We start from the raw sequence: 22,624 nt of genomic DNA, 5'->3' as shown, positions 1-22,624 counted from the left end.
AGGATCTAGACAGAATAGATAGAGAGAAACCGTTCCCATTGGCGGAATGGTCAAGAATCAGAGTGCATTGATTTAAGGTGATTGGCAAAAGAACCAAAGGTGACATGAGGAAAATCTTTTTTACGCAGCGAGTGGTTGGGATCTGGAATACACTGCCTCAGGGAGTGGTGGAGGCAGATTCGATCAAAAGGGAACTGGATAAGTACTTGAAAGGAAAAAATGTGCAGGGCTAAGGGGATAGGGCGGGGGAGTGGGATTAGCTGGATTGCTCGTGCAATGAGCCGGAGTGGACTCGATGGGCCGAATGGCCTCCTTCTGTGCTGTAACCTTTCTATGATTCTATGATTCTAAAAGAGAAACCACAAATTCTGGAAATCTGAAGCAAAAGCAGAAAATGCTAAAAAAAATCCACAGCAGGTCAGTCAACATCTGTTGAGAGAAAAAAGTCATTTAATGTTCTGAGGTAGCATTCTACTCAAAACTTTAACCCATCTTTTCTCACACCAGATGCTAACTGACCTGCTGTGTATTTCCCGTGCTTTCTGTTTTTGTTTCTGGAAATGTTCTGCCGGTCACTCAGCATCGAACAGAGTTAATGACTCGAACAGGACAGACACTTCATTAGAACTCTTAAAAAAATTGTTCACATTTGTTCTTCCAGCCACATCTCAGCGCTGTAGCTGAACAGGATTTCATACTTTTTACCAGTCCTGTAATGGAGGGTTCTTGTGAGAGTTCACATCCAAGTTTTCCACAGTATACAAAGGGGTGGAAGTAATGTTTCAGTTGTAGAGGTCCTTGGTCAGACCCCATCGGGAGTACAGCCTTCAGTTCTGGGCACCGCATCTCAGGAAGGATATATTGGCCTTGGAGGCGGTGCAGCACAGAGTCACAAGAATAATACCGGGGCTTAAATTATGAGGACAGGTTGCATAAACTTGGCTTGTATTCCCTTGAGTATAGAGGGCTGAGGGGTGATCAGATCAAGGTGTTTAAAATGTTAAAAGGATTTGATAGGGTAGATACGGAGAAACTATTTCCTCTGGTAGGGGACATAATCTTAAAATTAGAGCCAGGCCGTTCAGGAGTGAAATCAGGAAGTACTTCTTCACATGAAGGGCAGTGGAAATCTGGAAATCTTTCCCTGATAAAGACTGTGGATGCTGGGATAATTGAAACTTGCAAGACTGAGATAGATAGGTTTTTGGTAGTTAAGGATCTCAAAGGATTTGGAGCAAAGGTGGGTAAATGGAGTTGAGGTACAGATCAGCCATGATCTCAATGAATGGCGGAACAGGCTCGAGGGTCTGAATGGCCTACTCCTGCTCCTATGTCCCTATCAATGTTAACCAACACTAATAGTGATCGTTAATACCAGGCCTCAAAGCTCAACATTTCGTGTAGTTGTACTAATTTCTCATGGGTACTGTCAATTTCACATGTAAACATTGACTTTTTGTGAATTTCCACAATGATTATACGCTGCTACCCACCATTTTGATGACAAATGACACACAATAATTGTGAGTGACAGGTTATTTCCCTTAGTCTGGGTTCAATGTATGAAAAAGCACTATTTCATTTCTAGACTCTTGTCCCACATGCGGCGAATCATCCTGAAGATTTCTTTCCAGCGTGACTTCATCGACTTTTATCTTTTGCCATGTAAATTAGACACAATGAAAAAATGCTGAATTATTGTTCATCAGTGTAGGAACTGAAAAATGTGAAGGACGGATTTGTCAGTTTAAAAGATCATCCCAGTACAATTGTGCGTAATTTAATGCTCACTCTGTGACTAAGTGCTGTATCAGTGTGTAATTTGCATGCATGTTGCCCTGTTCCAGCTGGCTGAGTTCAATGCTGTTGAATCACCTTCCAACTTGGGTGTATAATTGGGCTTTGAGCCCACACTAACAACATTGTATAACCTTCAGACTAGCTGAGCATAACAATTGGCTGTGTCATTCTGCACCAACAACCAGGAACAGATTCGAGTCTTTACTTGTGGGGTTTTTTCCTCTGATTTTTTTTGAATGTTTTTAAAATTTTAAAGTTGAGTTTTTAAAACTCTCTTCTTGGCTCCTTGCCCTGGCCCACACACCAGCGAGAGAGCCAGCCTTGCCTTTATGTCGCACCTTCTCATAGGGGTAACATTCAACGTCGGCAGAGGGAGTAAGACTGGGGGATATTGGATCGTTTTACTCCGCACGATTTTCCCTTCCATTGACTTCATGGAAAGGGAAATCAGGCGGGGGGTATAATGGGAGTCCAATCCAAAACCCTCGGGTTTTACTCCCCCCTCCAAAGCTGAAAGCTCCCCTCCACATCTCTGAGTGCTTCACATGCAGTGAATTACTTTGAAATGCAGTCACTGTTTCAGGAAATACAGCAGCCAGAACTGCAGTTGAAATGAAAGGTCTGCACCTGAAAAGAATAAACTACCCTTTTAACAGATATACTTTAAAAAAAATCCATAAGATTGACAGTGAGTTTCCCCAGAACAAACAAATTTACACCTGCCCCCTTTTTTAAGGGGCGCAACTAATAAAGGACCTCAAAACATAAAATGTACTTGCTATATATTTCCAATATTTCTGTTTTTATTTCAGATTTTCAGCATCCTCAATATTTTTTTTAATATCATCTATATAAATCTAACATTGTTTCTTTGTCTCTTTTGAAACCTGCTAGCCTTGATTTTAACCTAACCCGTCCTGTGGGAATGAAGTGGGTTTAGGTCAGGCGCCTGTTTTCATACCTTGTCCGATTTTACTCTCCATTGATTCCATTCGGGCGTAGCGGGGGGTACAATAGGCGTCTGACCAAAACCCGCCCCATTCCTGTCGGGCGGATTAGGTTAAAATCAGGGCTGCAGTGTTTGAACTTGAACACCTGTCAGAAGCCTGTGATCACATTGGAGAATCTACTCCTTACTAAGTCGCTCAATTGGGAGATTAAGACACAATGCAGGCAACATTTTCAACCCCAATAAGCACAAGACAAAAATGCCATTGTGGCTTTTGTTATACCACATTACTATCCAAGTAATGTCAGCAGCCATACCTGCTCTTTGTCTGAAGAAAGAAAGAGAAAGAAAGAACTTGCATTTATATATCACCTTTCACGACCTCAGGACTTTACAATCACTTTTCTTGATAAATATTGGCCAGGACACTGGGGAGAACACCCCTGCTTCTCTTTGAAATAATGCCGTGGGATCTTTTACGTCGACCCGGGGTCTTGGTTTAACGACTCATCCGAAAGACGGCATCTTCAGTTGTGAAAGGCACTATCTTCAGCAGCACCTCCCAAACCCACGACCTCTACCACCTGGAAGGACAAGAGCAGCAGGCACATGGGAACACCACCACCTGCACGTTCTCCTCCAAGTCACACACCATCCCGACTTGGAAATATATCGCCGTTCCTTCATAGTCGTTGGGTCAAAATCCCTTCCTAACAGCACTGTGGGAGAACCTTCACCACACGGACTGCAGCGGTTCAAGGAGGCGGCTCACCACCACCTTCTCAAGGGCAATTAGGGATGGGCAATAAATGCTGGCCTCTCCAGCGACATCCACATCCCATGATCGAATTAAATAAATAAATAAATGGACGTGCTTTCTTTCTGGAGATTGATTCGATTTGCCAGCCACCCTCTTCACACACCACCTTTACCATCGCTGTGAAGAACCGCTTTGCAGCAACAATAAGGATGGCATGTGGATGCTCCCTAAAGAATTATTGGTGAGGACACTGAGCACAATAACCTTCCTGATGATCAGAGAATCAACTTGAGAAATGTTCAACTTTGACTGATTTTGAAATCTGAAGCAGGGGTCTCAAAAGCTCAACCCTAATCATTTGCCACTCAGAAGCAGTGATGAAACTTTAGTTGGATAAACTGTTACCTGCTACTCAGCCAAACCACTCCAGGCACAAACAATGTTTATTTTTATACTGTATTCAGCTCAACTCTCAGAATCATAGAATCATACAATCTTACACCACTGAAGGAGGCTATCCGGCCCATTGTGCCTGTGCCAGCTCTTTGAACGAGCTATCCAATTCGTGCTCTTTCCCCATAACCTGCAAATGTTTCCCCTTCAAGTACATGATTTACACTCAACATGAATTCTCTCGAGAGTCAGGCCCCAGGCTATTTTCCAATATGAATTTTCCAGTTCTCAAAATACACAGTATTAGTGCGGCTCAGGAGCAACATCACGAATTAATTAAAAGAAAAAATAAAGTTCAAATACATTTACAAAGAGGGCATATATCTGTTAGCAGACACTGATCCAAAGATTAAACCACAAGGCTTTGCCATTAAAGCGGTCACCCACTCAGCAATCAACAGGACATGCAAAGACGCCTGTATGTTGCATTATTCAGTCATCCAGACTGTGCTCGAGCTCCACCTGCAATGTGGCAATGTATCTTGTTGTTTTTGTTTGGCAGTACTGTTTCCACGTATACATAGGCCCTGAAAATAGCTGGGGTGTGATCCCGGCAATTACACACCGGTATCTCACCTGTCGGACCCTCTGCCGCTGACCCTGCCAGAGTGTGCGAAGTCAGGGGGAGGTCCCATCATTTGCGTACACATGGCAGGTGCTCGCGCCACGATGGAACCTTCCTGGGTGCCTGCCCCCGCAGGCTGGAAAATTGGCCATGCTCTGCCAATCCAAGCAGGTGACGGGTCCCCAGTGGTAAGATGTTTATGGCCTCCTCAGCCCCTTGTAAGTGGACCAATAATTAAAAAAAAAATAATACACTTCTGCCTACCAGGTGGTCCAGGGACTGGGGAAGGACCATCCCGTGACTTCAATCCCACCTCAGCGTCATTGACTCGAAACTGCCCTCTGAAGTGGCCTAGCAAGCCACTCAGTTGTATCAAACGGCTACTTTTTCCTTCATTGTTAAATGTCTGTGAGTCTCTTTGGATGATGTGCCTCTCCTTGGTTGGCCCCACTTTCCCATGAATCCCGTTGCTATCTACAAACACAGGTATGCTGCGTATTTTACACATAATAGATAAAAGCGGGCAAAAGCATATATTTTGATATATCTAAGGTTAACTGACAACACTGACACTGCAGAACATAAGCCTGGTTTTACATGATATCACTGCACCCCCTGCTGTCTGACACCAATCACTTGAAACTGCTTGAGCCAAGTTCTGCAAGAATTTTCATCGTTTTGGAATGTAAAGAAGAATCACCATTATTTTCACAATGAGAAAATAAAATCGAGCAAGATGGCGACCCGAGGGTCAGGAAATTGGGCTTTAGGCCTCATCTGCATAAACCGCTGAGCTGCGGATGCCAGTCGAACATCCCAATGCACCTTTGGTAACTCGTCCCACTCTGGTACTCCCAGGTCGGTCCTGAGGGTGGTGCCGGGCGGAGGGGGGGGAGGAGGCAAACCAGAACGGGTGGGCCCGAGCCAGCAGCTGTTCCCATTATTTTTGTGGAGCCAGGTGGAGTTCCGAGCGGGAACCAGGTGGGCAGGGGATCAGGCGAGTGCCAATTTCCCCTGACCCTGGGACTCACCTGCACGCCCCTGGTCAGTTGCCTGCCCGAAGCCAGCGGGAAGCTGCAGCTGGCCCTGTGGGCAGGAGCACGCTGTCAGGCAGCGGGAACGATGTCAGCCAGCAGTCAGATAAGACGCGGGGAGGCGGTTTCGGGATCTGTCTCACTATCGGGAAGAGGGGGGAGTTTAGGGAAGCGCAGTTCTAGATTTTCTTGTGCGGCCAGGAGGAACATTCCTGCTCTTCCTGGCCTCCCAAGGAAAGTGAATAAAAGTTTAAAAATCTTACCTGCTTGGGGTTTCGGGTGGGCAACTGACCAGGGGCATTCAGGTAAGTCACAGGGTCAGGGGAAATTGGCACTCGCCTGACCCCCTGCCCATTCTCTTCACCTGAAGGGAAAGCCACAATGGCCTCCCCGCTTAGGCCGCCGGTTAAAATTGCAGTCTGGACTCAGTGAGGTCATCGGTCCCCGATCTGCATATTTAAAGAAGGACTCTGCTGGTTTCAGGTGGGTGCCCTGGCCACCTGCTCAGAAGAGCAGGTCAAAATAGAAGACAGTGGCATCAGAGCGGGACGTTGAAGGGTAAGTCTCCCGGCCCAATGTTTACTGCCCGTCTATCTGGTTTCTGCCAGGCGAGTGGGGGTTAATATCACCCCTTGGGTGCCTGAAATGGAAAGTGTTCCACTCCTCACCTTGATGAGCAGACAAAGAAATATGTATTATGATCACAGATGAGGGTGATGACTTGGCCATCTAGTTCATCCTTTAGTAGAAATCTATGATTCTCCCATCATCACAGCATCTAACAACCCGTTGAATGATTCCAGAGTTTTTGCCTCCACTCCACAACGCCAAAGATCATTGCAGGAATGAGTCACTCTTTAGAAAAAATGATGGGAGAAGATCATCGGGCCAATGAAGCCCGTCCCCTCCAGATATGATGCAACCACATTTACCATTTACTCTAAATCAAAAGCAAAATACTGCAGATGCTGAAAATCTGAAATAAAATCAGAAAATGCTGGAAAAGCTCAGCAAGTCAGGCAGCATCTGTGGAGAAAGAAACAGAGTTAACAGGGTTAATTTTCGGATGGCCGAGTGGGTGTGTTCGTGGCGGGGGGGGGCTCCTAAAATTGGGGATTCCCGGAGTGGGTCCGGAGCCCGGCTCCAACCCGCCCACTTCTGGGTTCCCCAATGACGCGAATCGGTGCGTGCGCAGCCCCCGCATGTGGGACCCCCACCAGCAATCAAAGTCAGCGGGATCCCACTTAAGATCATTATCTGGATACTTGAGATCGTTTACAGACCTCATTAGTTGGAGATTTTAGGAGGATTTGGATTTTGGACCACCCAGAGTGTGTTTCCCATGCTGGGGGAAACACTCCCTGTTTAAACAGACGTGTTGCAGCCAGCAGCCAGTGGCAGCTACAAAGGTCCATTGAACAGGTGCAGGGTAAACCCTCATTCATTGCAGCAGGGCACTCTGTCACCTCAGACAAAGTTTTGCCTGCCACACCGTTGTCTCCACACTCCAAATTATTAAATCGTACCCTAAACTCTGCTGTCCAAACACATTTACCTACTTTGTGGACCCCCTCACACTCACACCATCAGGATTGGGGTGGTGGGGGTCCATTGCTGCATTCATCACTCCATTGGAGGACGAGCAACATCACCAGCCTCGCCAGGCATGCCGCCCACCTCCGCCACGTGGAGCTACACAACACAGTGCTGCGCAACAGGCACCTGCATAAAGTAGTCGTGCAACTACACATACACCCACTGTAGGGTGACCCAATGGGTGGCATCAAGGGTGTTCATGGAGAACCTCATGAAAGGGCATTATTGCACAAGCCAGTCAAGAATGGCCAAGACATGTCAGTAGTGGTGACAATATATGTAATGTGAGTTGATCAAAAATCAAATATAAGTAAAAACCATGACAAACCCTCAAAGACCCTTGTGCATCCCCTTCATGCTCACGACACGTTTGCCTTACACTTCCTACTGCACATATGTGATGCATGCCCTGTGGCTGCAGCACAGGTAGTGGCAGGTTGAGTGAGGCTGAGCGTGAAAGAGATGCATGAGAGGGTGAGTATGAAATAGAGCCATGAGATTGTATGAGGATTGGGTTGAGTGGTAGTGGTGGGATGAGTACTGGCGAGGTGAGTAAGTACAGGTAAGATGAGCATGAGGTTTGAGTGGGTGTGAGGAGTGATGTGATAGAGTAGTGTTGGCAGTGCAGAAGGAGATGTGGGGTGGGGGCGGTGATGTGGCAGACGGAGTGTAGGGGAATGAGTAAGTGTACTCACTTCGGTAGACCTACTTAGGTCATTGAAGCGCCTCCTGCACTGTATTCAGGTGCGTGATGTGTTGGTGGTGCAGGTGACCTCCTCTGCCACCTCGAGCCAGGCCTCCGTGGTGGCAGAGGCAGGCCACTTCCTCCCGTCCGTTGGGGAGAAGATCTCAGTCCTCTCCCTCCTCCTCAACCCATCCAGTAGGACCTGGAGTGAGGCATCATTAAACCTGGGAGTAGCCTTCCCCCTGGGCTGCTCCATGCTGTAATTTTGCCTATTTTCTGCAGTATCAGTCAGTGGAGGACTGCCCCTTTAAATAGGGCTCCTCCAGCTGACAGCCTATGATGCGGATGTGCAGTCTGCCCACTGCGCAACTTTCCAGCGTGAAACCCGGAAGCCAAGGTAAGTGGCTTCAATTTACTTACAATCGCGTGGGGAACCCACCGATTTTACTGGGCGGGTTACCCACGCGCCCAGTCAACCCACCGCTGGCAACCCGCCTCCCTCCTGATATCGGGCCCAACGTTTCAGGTCGAAGACCCTTCACCAGCTCTGATGAGAGGTCTTCGACCTGAAACATTAACTGTTTCCTTCTCCACAGATGCTGCCTGACATGCTGAGTTTTTCCAGCGTTTTCTGTTTTTATTTACCATTTACCCGCCCGTTTACCACCTAATCTTCTCGACAGGCAATATTCCAGCGGAAAGAAACTGCGGCCAATTTAGGAAAAACTCTTGGGAAAATCCTTTCCGAGACCGCATAACCCATTGCACATTATCCCAGCGAACTAACAATTGCCCATTTCACTCAGGGACTTATCAAGTTCCCTTTTAAAGGTTTGGAGCGAGTCCATATGCACTGCATGTTTTGGCTTCCTGCCGAAAGTCCTAACCTTGCCTTCTATTAGTTTGTTCCTATACCCCATTGTACAATAGCTGTTGTTTAACTTCAAATATTGCTCCAGATTAATCTTTTCATTCCACTAGCTATCAGATTTACCTTTATACGGTTCCCTCTCATTCACCTGTTTTCAGGGCCAAAGAGTTCAAGTTTCTCTAGCTGAAAGCTCTGACACTGGTGATCAGTTTTGTGGCCCTTCTCTGAAGGGTTTGGATGTTGCCCCTGTGCCCTGGTGACCAGAACTGAATGCAGGTATTCCAGATGTAGCCATACCAGAGCGCATATACAGAACAAAAAGAGGGAATCTTCCCACTACGTTTATAACGCAAAAAGAGGGAAATAGTGCATTATAAGCAGAGGAGGAAGATTCCCGTTGTCTGCTATTTCGAATGAAATAATGAATGTTCCAAAAGAATACATTTATGATTTCATTACAAATTGCAACCAATGGAAATCTCCCAATGGCAAAATGGTAATCATGATCATTCCATAATGGCTGTTATTAACTCAGTGAGAAACTTTTGCCTTGTAACTAGCATTCACTCTGTCGCTAAAACAATAGAAATGAATTGTCTCCACCGCTGCTTCAGCTCATCTGCTGCTGAAACCCTCACCCAGGCCTGTGTTACCTCTAGACTTGACTATTCCAATGCTCACCTGGCCGGCCTCCCATCTTCCACCCTCCATATACTTGAGCTCATCCAAAACTCTGTTGCCTGTATCCTAACTTGTACTAAGTCCCGTTCGCCCATCAGCCCTGTGTTCACTGACCTACATTGGCTCCCGATCCGGCAAAGCCTCGATTTTAAAATTCTCATCCTGGTTTTCAAATCCCTCCATGGCCTCGCCCCTCCCTATCTCTATAACCTCCTCCAGCCCTACAACCCTCCAATTCTTGCCTCTTGTGCATCCCTAAATTTCATCGCTCCACCATTGGCGGCTGTGCCTTCAGCTGCCTAGGCCATAGGCTCTGGAATTCCATCTCCCTAAACCTCTTTGCCTCTCTATCTCTCTCTCCTTTAAGATACTCCTTAAAGCCTACCTCTTTGACCAAGCTTTTGGTCACCTGTCCTAATATCTCCTTACGTGGTTCGGCGTTAAATTTTGTTTGCTAACACTCCTGTGGCGTGCCTTGGGACGTTTTACTACATTAAAGGCGCTATATAAATGCAAGTCATTGTTGTTGTTAGAAATATTCACTGGAGGCTGATTTTCCTCATTGCAACGCTTGGGAAATGATTATTCATTACGGAGAGGAAAAGGGGGTGAAGATCTCCACCTCTACTTCTCTGCCCTGGGATTTCTAGAGCTTTTCCAAATGAGCAGACCTGGACCTGTGCCTACAGTAGGTGTATGCCCAGTGTTGCAAAAGAAATGAGGTGGGAGAGGGCATGACCAGCTTTCACAACCCAACTTCCTCGTCGTCCATCCACGGGGCACCCAAATACAGGGGTGCACCAAAATGCTGGCAGTGGGTCTTGCGCCAGGACCCCCCCCCCCCCCCTCAGGTTGGAGGGTCTGAGGGGGGCCTGGGAGAAAAACAGACATACGTGAGATTTTTCCCCTCTTCCAGCTGGATCTTGGAGCAGCGGGGGCCTTCTGACTCAAACTGAAGAGCAGAAGCCAGGCTGGGAGCCAGGACTGGAGTAGCTGGCTTCAGAGGCTTGCAGCTGTGCTCCTATTCTTGCCCAGTTTCCAGCTCAAGGCCCTGCCTGCCTATCTGCTCAGGATAGCACAATCAGGCAGACCGAAGTACTGAAGGGGACAGTGCACTTCAGGCATGCTGTGACTGTTTAGCCCCTAGCGTGGGGTGGAAGGAAAATTGGCCCTGTGTATGTTTGTGAAACGCCAGACTTTTCTTCAAATATTCAGCCCACAATCCAAGAGATATACAAGAAGAAGAAGAAGAAGAAGCATTTATATAGCGCCTGTAATGTAGTAAAATATCCCAAGGCGCTTTGCAGGAGCATTATCAAACAAAATTTGACACTGAGCAACATAAGGAGGTATTAGGACAGGTGACCAAAAGCTTGGTCAAAGAGGTAGGTTTTAAGGAGCATCTTAAAGGAGGAGAGAGAAGAAGAGAAGCAGAGAGGTTTAGGCAGGGAATTCCAGAGCTTAGGATCTAGCCAGCTGAAGGCACGGCTGCCAATGGTGAAAATCGGGGATACGCAAGTGGCCAGAATTGGAGGAGTGCGGAGATCTCGGAGGGTTGTAGGGCTAGAGGAGGTTACAGAGATAGGGAGGGGCGAGGCCAAACACACACGTATTTCTATATATTAGCCTTTGAGAGTGTCAGACTGAATGGCGAACTCAACCCTCTAAATTCAGGTCTATCACTGATAGAATGGATGTCAGTTTTATTAGGAGCTGCGAGTACTTTGACAGTGACACGGTCTGCAGCATGAAATGTCCAATGTAAATACTTTCCTTATAAAATTTCCCCCATTTCCAGGCTCTTTGCCGTCCTGTGTAAATCTTTTCCACCGTCGATAATTGGAACTTAAGTCAGTTTTGACTGAGTCACAAATCAAATGATCATAATTAATGGAAATATATTCAATTTATTGTCCAGAAATCTGAATGCAGTAATTAGCATTTTAATTTAAATTTTTGTCAGTCTTCTCTTTTGCAGATTCTGGCTTGCACCAAATGTCAGACGCGACAGATGGCAGAAAATTATGTGCTGGAGCCTCACAAAGGGGTAATTCTTGGATATCCTGTACAGTTACAACATTGTCTCACAAAACCAACTCTCATTTGAAAATTCAGAATCTGAAATTAAGACATTGGGTGAAAATGTATCGTATGAAAACTCATCAAAAAAATGGAATATTCTCTCATTAATGGTAATTGTGACCAAGATGAAGCATTTCTGCCTGGGTTTAGCTGTAATTCAGTCACTGGTCATAAATTAGACAACATCTTGTCCAAATTTAACCCCGTGTAAATGTTGCAAGCTTTGTCAGTTGTCTGCAATGCTTGCGGGAGGAACCAAGCTGCTTTTGAAGAATCACAGACTCTGGTTCATTCAGTTATGGACTTGGTGAGTGTCACATCACTCCTGCACTCTGTTCTTGCGCAGAGCTGTAGGACTGCTGAGGAGCAGCCTCAGGAGAGTGGCCTTGTCTCCATGGGCGAGGTAGCTGCTGTCCTCTCTCAGGATGGCAGCCCGTCTGCGCCCCCGCCACCCACTCCACCCGTGCCCTTGTCAGTGCCACACAGCCAGCTGGGCCAGACTGCCCTGGCCCATGCCGAGATGCTGCAGTCTGTAGACCCTCAAGGCCCAGAACTGCTCGAAGTCATCCACCACGGCCATCTGGTGTGCTCAATGCCATCCCACTGACGCTGAAGAAAGCAGCAAAGAGGTAGGTTTTAAGGAGCATCTTAAAGGAGGAGAGAGAGGTGGAGAGGCGGAGAGGTTTAGGGAGGGAATTCCAGAGCTTAGGGCCTAAACAGCTGAAGGCAAGGCTGCCAATGGTGGGGCGAAGGAAATCGGGGATGCACAGGAGGCCAGAATTGGAGGAATGTAGAGTTCTCAGAGGGTTGTAGGGTGGCGGAGGTTACAGAGGTAGGCCATGGAGTGATTTGAACACAAGGATGTTCATTTTAAATTCGAGGCGTTACTGGACCGGGAGACAATGTAAGTCAGTGAGCACAGGGGTGATGGGTGAACGGAACTTGGTGCAAATTAGGATACGAGTGGCAGAGTTTTGGATGAGCTGAAGTTAACGAAGGGTGGAAGATGGGAGGCCGGCCAGGAGAGCATTGGAATAGAACAGAAAGACGAACAGAGTGATCTTGAGCAGGTAGCACCAGCTTCATTACAGTGCATACAATAAGAGGAATAATTCGATGTGGTGGCAATGGAGGAGTGGGAACCAGTTGTCTACAAGATCAGCTCATTTCCTCCCTTGCGCACAGCAAGATCCCACAAATAGTAATTGGATAAATGACCAGATAATCTGTTTTAGTGATGTTGTTTGAGGGATAAACATTGGCCAGAACACCAGGAAGAACACCCCAGCTGTTCTTCGAATTGCACCATGGAATTTTTTCCATCCAAAAGACGGCACCTCCAACTGTACAGCACTCCTTCAGTACTGCACTAAGTGTCAGCCTAGATTATTTGCTTAAGTTTTTGGAGTGGGACTTGAAACCACAATCTTCTGACTCAGATGCAAGAGTGCTGCCACTGAACCTCGGCTGACACTTATATTCATTAACGTTTCTCCTTCCAACAAATCATACACAACTTGTGTTGTCATGGGATCTCTAAAACTTATTTAATTTTCTGAGGGCAGTGAGAAACCACCAGAAGAAACCTTCAGAGAAAATAAACTTCTGTGAAATTCCTCGTTTCGTCCCAAACGAAAGCATCATTCAACCCTGACATTACATTTCCGTGGTCCCAGCATGTTTGACTATTTGATTATCTCTGTCCAGATTTATCTGTAGAACCTTCAATCCTATCTCTATCCAGGTATCCATGCAGCTCTTTTTTAGATTAATCAATGTAGCTTTTGCTGCTTTGGATGGGAGCCTGTCCCACATCTACTTCTCTGTGGGGATAAACATAATCCTCTAATCTCATATCAGACTGGCCAGTTTCCTATATCCTATAATCCTGTGATCACAGTTAATAACAACTTTACATGACCTCGGTACTTTCACCGTGGGCTTAACAACCACTCCGAAATGCTTTTACTCTCTTGTTTTGGCAGTGGACACCCATTCATTATGTACATGTTTCCTTCACTGACGTTAAATGCTTAACTTGTAAATTTACAAAATTGCAATCCGGGCCCTAAACCTTGCCAGTTTGTCAGGAATCTGGGGCATGCCTCCATGATTTTCCATCCATTAATTTTAGAGGGGTGGATAATTGTGACGAGTGGGAGGAAGTCTCCAGAATAATTTCAGTAGCTAAAGTAATCAACAGAAAGGTTTTTCTGTTTGTTATCCTGGGCATGTCCTCCAAAGCTTACGTAGATATCAGGGCTAGGAACGATTGTCTCGAGGTCATACCTCACCTATGAGAGTAATCTAAAATATTGAATCTGGAAAATCTAAAGTAAAGAGAGTAGAAAAGGCATCAAAAATATAACAGAGGTCACTGAGACTCTAGAGGGAATGTATTGGAGAGTAATGAGGCTGACAGCCAGTGTTAGAAGCATAATCTGTGAGGAAAAATTGATTCAGCCTCAAATAGAGATATATCATAGAATTATAGAATCATAGAAAGGTTACAGCATGGAAGGAGGCCATTCGGCCCATCGAGTCCACGCTGGCTCTATGCAAGAGCAATCCAGCTGGTCCCACTCCCTTGCTTTTTCCCCGTAGCCCTGCAAATTTTTTCCTTTCAAGTACTTATCCAGTTCCCTTTTGAAGGCCATGATTGAATCTGTCTCCACCACCCCCTCATGCAGTGCATTCCAGATCCTAACCACTCGCTGTGTAAAAACGTTTTTCCTCATGTCACCTTTGGTCCTTTTGCCAATCACCTTAAATCTGTGTCCTCTGGTTCTTGACCCTTCCGCCAATGGGAACAGTTTCTCTCTATCTACTCTGTCTAGACCCTTCATGATTTTGACTATCTCTATCAAATCTCCTCACAACCGTCTCTGTTCCAAGGAGAACAACCCCAACTTCTCCAGTCTATCCACGTTAATAAAGTCCCTCATCCCTGGAATCATTCTAGTAAATCTCTTCTGCACCCTCTCTAAGGCCTTCACATCCTTCCTAAAGTGCGGTGCCCAGAACTGGACACAATACTCCAGTTGTGGCCGAACCAGTGTTTTATAAAGGTTCATCATGACTTCCTTACTTTTGTATTCTATGCCTCTATTTATAAAGCCCAGGACCCTGTAAGTTTTTTTAACCGCTTTCTCAACCTGCCCTGCCACCTTCAACGATTTGTGCACATAAACCCCCGGATCTCTCTGTTCTTGTACCCCTTTTAGAGTTGTGCCCTCTCGTTTATATTGCCTTTCCTCGTTCTTCTGACCAAAATGTATCACTTCGCATTTCTCTGAGTTAAATTTCATTGCCACGTGTCCACCCATGCCACCAGCCTGTCTATATCCTCTTGTAGTCTATCACTATCCTCCTCACTATTCACTATGCTTCCAAGTTTTGTGCCATCTGCAAATTTGGAAATTATGCCCTGTACACCCAAGTCCAAGTCATTAATATATATCAAGAAAAGCAGTGGTCCCACCATTGATCCCTGGGGAAAACCACTGCACACCTCCCTCCAGTCCATAAAACAATTTTTCACCAGTACTCACTGTTTCCTGTCACTTAGCCAATTCTGTATCCATGTTGCTACTGCCCCCTTTATTCCATGGTCCGCAATCTTGATGATAAGCCGACTGTGTGGCACTTTATCAAATGCCTTTTGAAAGTCCATATACACCACATCAACTGCATTGCCCTGATCTACCCACGCTAATATCTCATTAAAAAACTCTATCAGGTTAGTTAAACATGATTTGCCTTTAACAAATCCATGCTGGCTTTCCCTAACCAATCCACACTCATCCAAGTGACTGTTAATTCTGTCCCGGATTATTGTTTCTAAAAGTTTCCCCATCACTGAGGTTAAACTGACTGGCCTATAGTTGCTGGGTTTATCCTTACACCCTTTTTTGAACAAGGGTGTGACATTTATCAGAGCGACCCTTATAGAAATATAAAATATACTTTATGAGATAGAAAAAGTAAACACACATTTAACAGAGATTTAGTAGAGGTGTTCAAAATTATAAACGGTTTTGATAGAGTAAATAAAAGAAGGAAAGACTTGCATTTATATAGTGCCTTTCATGACCTCAGGACGTTCCAAAGCTACAGTCAATGACGTTTTTTTTTGAAGTGTAGTCACTGTTGTAATGTAGGAAACGTGGCAGCCAATTTGCGCACAGCAAGATCCCAAAAAACAGCAATGTGATAATGAGGAGATAGTCTGTTTTAGTGATGTTGGTTGAGTGGTAAATATTGGCCAGGATACTGTGGAGAACACCCATGCTCTTCTTCGAAATAGTGCGGTGGGACCGTTTTTATCCACCTGAGAGGGCAGACAGGGCCTCGGTTTAACGTCTCATCCAAAAGAAGGCACCACCAACAGTGCAGCACTCCCTCAGTGCTGCACTGGAATGTCAGCCTAGATTTTGTGCTCAAGTCTCTGGAGTGGGATTCCAAACACATGACCTTCCACCGACAGAGGCGAGAATGCTACCAACTGAGCTATGGCTGACATAGGGAGAAATTGGGAGAAATTGTTTTCACTGGCGGGAGGGTATGAAACCAGAGGGCACAGATTTAAGATAATTGGCAAAAGAACCAGGGGCAGTTGAGGATAGTTTTTTTTAACGCAGCAAGTTGTTACGACCTGGAATGCGCTGCCTGCAAGGGTTGTGGAAGCAGATTCAATACTAACTTCCAAAAGGGAATGAGATACATATTTGAAGGGGAAAAAGATTGCAGGGCTATGGGGAAAGACCAGTGGAGTGGGATGAAAAGGATAGCTCTTTCGAAGAGCCGGCACAGGCACGATGGGTCGAATGGCCTCATTCTGTGTTGTATGATCCTATGATTTTAACAATATTTTTAGAAATGCCAGAGCAGCAGGACAAGAGGGCACGGGCTCAGTGTTGTGAGGGGTAAATTTACGAGAGATACCAAGAAGTATTTCATTACACAGAGGGTGGTCAAGAGCTGGAATGGATAACTAGGAGGCCAAAACACCAGATCCATTTAAAAAACAGCTAAATGCTGTATGATAGAGTTGGTATGTTAGAAGGATGAGATCAAATAGGGCAAAGGGCCTGCTTCACTCCAACTTATCGTGACATCCAATGGATAGCCCTCATAAAGAATAAAGCAAATTTAAAATCATGGCCCTATTGTTTTAAAGACCACATTGACTTCACCCGATGCTTCCTTTCTGGCATCAGTACCATTGGGGGAAGTTGCCTCATCCTTTTGGAACTTTTCACTGTCAAATTTGGTTCTTTTGCCAATCACCTTAAATCTGTGTCCTCTGGTTCTCGACCCTTCTGCCAATGGGAACAGTTTCTCTCTATCTACTCTGTCCAGACCCTTCATGATTTTGAACTCATCTATCAAATCTCCTCACAATCGTCTCTGTTCCAAGGAGAACGCCAGCTTCTCCAGTCTATCCACGTAATCAAAGTCCCTCATCCCTGGAATCATTCAAGTAAATCTCTTCTGCACCCTGTCTAAGGCCTTCACATCTTTCCTGAAGTGCAGTGCCCAGAACTGGACACAATACTCCAGTTGTGGCTGAACCAGTGTTTTATAATGGTTGAAGATAACTTCCTTGCTTTTGTACTCTATGCCTCAATTTATAAAGCCCAGGATCCCGTATGCCTTTTTAACCGCTTTCTCAATCTGTCTTACGACCTTCAGCAATTTGTGCACATATGCCCCCAGGTCTCTCTGTTCATGCACCCCCTTTAGAATTGTACCATTTAGTTTATATTGCTTCTCTTCATTCCTCCTGCCAAAATGTATCACTTCACAATTCGTTAAATTTCATCTGCCATGTGTCCGCCCATTCCACCAGCCTGTCTATATCCTCTTGAAGTCTATTATTATCCTCCTCATTCTTTACTGCACTTCCAAGTTTTGTGTCCTCTGCAAATTTTGAAATTATGCCCTGTTCACCCGTCCAGGTCATTAATATAGATCAAGAAAAGCAGTGGTCCTAGTACTGACCCCTGAGGAACAACACCGTGTGCTTTCCTCCAGTCTGAAAAACAACCATTCACCATTGGCTTAGTTTCCTGTCACTAAGCCAATTTCGTATCCATGCTGCCACTGCCCCTTTTATTTCATGGGCTTCAATTTTGCTGACAAGCCTATTATGTAGCTCTTTATCAAACAGCTTTTGAAAATCCATATACACATCATCAACTGCATTGCCCTCATCAACCCTTTCTATTACCTCATCAAAAAACCGCATCAGTGGAAGCTGAGAGGTTGTTTCCCATGGCTGGAGAGTCTAGAACTAGGGTGCATAGTCTCAGGATAAGGGGTCGGCCATTTAAGACTGAGATAAGGAGGAATTTCTTCACTCAGAGGGTTGTGAATCTTTGGAATTCTCTACCCCAGATGGCTGTGGATGCTCAGTCATTGATATATTCAAGACCGTGATTGATAGGTTTTTGGACTCCAGGGGAATCAAGGGATATGGGGATCGGGCAGAAAAATGGAGTTGAGGTCAAAGGTCAGCCATGATCTTATAGAATGGCGGAGCAGGCTCAAGGCGCCATATGGCCTACTCCTGCTCCTATTCCTTAAGTTCTTATAAAACTCAAACAAGTTAGTTAAACATGATTTGCCTTTAACAAATCCGTGCTGGCTTTCCTTTATTAATCTTCATTTATTTCAGGAGCTGGGGAGGAAGTTATAAAGCAGCATCTCAAAGGCTCATCTCTGGATTACTCCCAGTGCCACACGAGTACAGAAACGGGAAGATAAGGCAGGTCAATGCTTGACTAGAGACATGGTGCAAGAGGGATGGCTTCAGATTCTTGGGGCATTGGGACCAGTTCTGGAACAGGAGGGACTTGTTCAAGATGGGCAGGTTGAACCTCAACAGAGCTGGAACCAATGTCCTCATGGGGAGGTTCACTTGTGCTGTGGGGGAGGGTTTAAACTAATTTGGCAGGGGGGTTGCACCAGGATGTAGCATTAGAAAGGATAAACAAGATGCACAAAGAATTGGGAGAGACAGATAGCACTAGAGTAAGAAATAGTACCGTATTAAATGGGATCAGACTGAAAGAGAATACAAGAAAATCTAGGATCGGTTTAGAGTGCATGTGTGTAAACGCACAAAGTGTAGTAAAAAAGGTTGGTGAGCTTCAGGCACAAATAGCCACATGGGAATGTGATGCAGTGGTGATAACGGAGACCTGGCTCAAAAAAGGACAGAATTGGGTACTAAATGTTCCTGGTGTTCATGAAAGATACGGAAGGAAAAAAAGGAGGTGGGGGGTGGTAGTATTAATTAAGGAGAATATTGCAGTGCTGGAGAGAGAGGATATCCTTGAGGGGTCAAGGACAGAATCTATTTGGTTAGAGTTAAGAAACAATAGAGGTGCCATTATACTACTGGGTGTATTCATAGGCCACCAATTAGTGGGAAGGATATAGAGGAGCAAATTTGCAGGGAAATTTCAGAGAGTTGCAAGAACCAGAGATTAGTGATAATGGGGGACTTCAACAATCCTAAAATAGACTGGGATAGTAATAGTGTAAAGGGCAAAGAGGGGGAGGAATTCCTGAAGATTATTCAGGAGAACTTTCTCGATCAGTATGTTTCCGGTCCAACGAGGAAGGAGGCATTGCTGGATCTGGTTCTGAGGAATGAGGTGGGTCAAATGGAGTAAGTGGGAGAACATTTAGGGAACAATGATCATACTATCATAAGGTTTAGATTAGTTATGGTAAAGGACAAGGAGCAATCTAGAGTAAAATACTTAATTGGAAGAGGGCCAATTTCAGTGGGTTGGGAACGGATCTGGTCCCGGTAAATTGGAATCAAAGATTGGCAGGCAAAACTGTAATAGAACAATGGGTGGCCTTTAAAGAGGAAATGGTTCAGGTACAGCCTAGGTACATTCCCACGAGGGGAAAAGGTAGGGCAATCAAAGCCAGAGCTCCCTGAATGACAAAAGGGAAAGAGAGTAAGATGAAGCAGAAAAAGGGGGCATATGACAGATGTCAGATTGATAATACAAGTGAGAACCAGGCTGAATATAGAAAGTTCAGAGGGGAAGTGAAAAAGGAAATCAGAGGGGCAAAGAGAGAATATGAGAATAGACTGGTGGCTAACATAAAAGGTATTCCAAAAGTCTTCTATTGGCATATAAATAGTAAATGAGTAGCAAGAGGAGGGATGGGGCCGATTTGGGACCAAAAAGGAGATCTACACGTGGAGGCAGAGGGCATGGCTGAGGCATTAAATGAGTACTTTGCATCTGTCTTTACCAAGGGAGAAGATGCTGCCAGAGTCTCAATAAAAGAGGAAGTAGTTGAGATACTAGATGGGCTAAAAATTGATAGAGGAGGTACTAGAAAGGCTGGCTGTACTTAAAGTAGATAAGTCACCTGGTCTGGATTCAATTCATCCTCGGTTGCTGAGGGAAGTAAGGGTGGAAATTGTGGAGGTGCTGGCCATAATCTTCCAATCCTCCTCAGAAAAAAACAAAATATGGGGGTGGTGCCAGAGGACTGGAGAATTGCAAATGTTACACCCTTGTTCAAAAAAGGATGTAAGGATAAACCTGACAAGGACAGGCGAGTCAGTTTCACCTCAGTGGTGGGGAAGGTTTTAGAAACGATAATCCGGGTTAAAATTGACAGTCACTTGGACAAGTTTGGATTAATGAAGTAAATGCCATAGACATTTACGAATGGGGCTCACTGCCTTCAAGCTGAGCATCGAAAGATATGTGGTCAGAACTTTTTGACACCAAGGACAGGCTGCCAGTTTGTTCCAATGTCCTGCCAACTTAGGCTACTGCGGACTGACATCTGCTCCAGTCTATCTGAAGGTGGATCATTGTACTCCTACAAGGTCAGAAAATGTCTCCTCGCAGTTGGTTAGATCCTCCCTCTAAGGCTGCTGGGTTTGTGGGATAGTTGACCTGATGTGAATTATAGCATGCACGACAGTGCTGCCCATTGCATGTTGTAGATCCAGACCTCACATCCTCACTTTTGATCTCATACTTACATTGTCCTGGCAAATCCCAGCTTTGCAGTTTCTTTAGCTGGAGAGCAAGAGAAAGCAAGAGAATGTTCTTGAGGTGGAACTATCACAGTGTTCATAGCAGAAGTGAAAGGCCTCCATTAAAATTACAGAATCCATGGTTTTAATGGAGGCCTTTCACTCCCCTTATTCCTATCTATGAAGGCAGTTCCACATCCATTGTGTTCTCTTGCTCCCTCTTGGTCTCCAATGAGTGAAACCAAGAGAAAATGTGAGCATTCTTCATGGATAGTGCGAAAGAGTTAGAAAAGGAAGGAAAAGACAGAGAATAAAAAAGCAAAGGGAAGAGAGATAAAAAGATGAGAAGATGATTAGAAAATATGCTATTGTCACATTTCTATTTCTATTGCACTGAAAAATCTAGCAGGAGCCAATTTTCGACCAGATGCACACATCATTGTGAAAGTGGGGAAGGGAAGATTCCATGAATGATACTCAAACATATGCATACACGGAACACAGCTCACTGGCCTCCCACTACCAATCTGAATTTTAATGATTAAAAATAGCTTACAAAATAGTGAAATAATTCTGTCAAGATTTATGTTAGGCACTGCTGGGATGGCTCAGTGCTTGTAACTTCCTGGAAAGTGTGCACATGTGGATTATTCTTGCCTGTGGTATTCTCTACAGTTGAACGCTCTGCTAACATTTATTATAATGGCTAGACACAAAGAATGCCCTTTGTCAAAGTACCAGAGGGCTGCTGCACAACCATGTGAGTCACAGCCCTCAGAAGATGAGGGAGGGAAATTGGGAAAAAAAGGAACAATAGGACTGATCTTCTTGTTCAAAACAACTCCTACATTAAAGTAAATGGTTGGATATCAGTGCTGGGTTAGCCTCCTCCTCTGGTAAAGAAAATGGTTAGATATCAGTGCTGGGTTAGCCTCCTCCACTGGTAAAGAAAATGGTTCGATATCAGTGCTGGGTTAGCCTCCTCCACTGGTAAAGAAAATGGTTCGATATCAGTGCTGAGATAACCTGCTCCTACAGTAAGGTGAATGGTTAGATTTAAGGATGACATAAGGACTGTGGTGAGAAAGGATCTTGGCTCGGAAGATCAGTAAGTACAATCAGTATGGGTAGAAACAAGAAATAATAAGGGACAGTTTCTAGGCCTCCTAACAGTTGCTATACCATTGGACAGAGTATTAATCAAGAAATAACTGGAGCTTGTAACAAATAACTGTGGGGGACTTCAATCTTCATATAGACTGGACAAATCAAATTGGCAAAATTAATCTGGAGGACAAGTTCATAGAATGCATTAGAGATAGTTTCCTCGAACAATACACCATGGAACCAACCAGGGAACAGGCTATTTTAGATCTTGTATTGTGTATTGAGACAGGGTTGATTAGCAATCTCACAGTAAAGGATCCTCTGGGGAAGGGTGATCATAATATGATAGAATTCCACATTGAGTTTGAGAGTGACATACTTAAGTCTAAAACTAGAACCTTGAACTTAAATAAAGCCAATTACATAGGTATGAGGGTCGAGTTGGCTAAGATAGATTGGGAAATTAGATTAAAAGGTATGATGGCAGATCAGCAATGACAAACATTTAAAGAAATATTTCATAATTCTCAGCGAATATACATTCCATTGAGAAATAAAAACTCCATGGAAAAAGTGATTCATGTGGCGAACTAAAGAAGTTAAGGATGAGGGTAACGCAGTGGATGTGGTATACATGGATTTCAGTATGGCCTTCGATAAAGTCCCCCACAGGAGACTGGTCAAGAAGGTACGAGCCCATGGAATCCAGGGTGCCTTGGCACTTTGGATACAAAACTGGCTTAGTGGTAGAAGGCAGAGGGTGATGGTCGAAGGTTGTTTTTGTGACTGGAAGCCTGTGGCCAGTGGGGTACCACAGGGATCGGTGCTGGGTCCCTTGCTGTTTAGAGAGCTAGGTAGCAGATTAAAGAGCAGGACCTCAAAGGTTGTAATCTCTGGATTACTCCCAGTGCCACGGGCGAGTGAGTATAGAAATAGGAGGATAGAACAGATGAATGCGTGGCTAAAGAGTTGGTGCAGGAGGGAGGGTTTCAGTTTTCTGGATCACTGGGCCTGCT

This window comes from Heptranchias perlo, chromosome 1 (genome assembly GCF_035084215.1).
Source record: "Heptranchias perlo isolate sHepPer1 chromosome 1, sHepPer1.hap1, whole genome shotgun sequence".
Taxonomy (NCBI): domain Eukaryota; kingdom Metazoa; phylum Chordata; class Chondrichthyes; order Hexanchiformes; family Hexanchidae; genus Heptranchias; species Heptranchias perlo.
Note: the sequence above shows the minus strand (reverse complement) of the source record.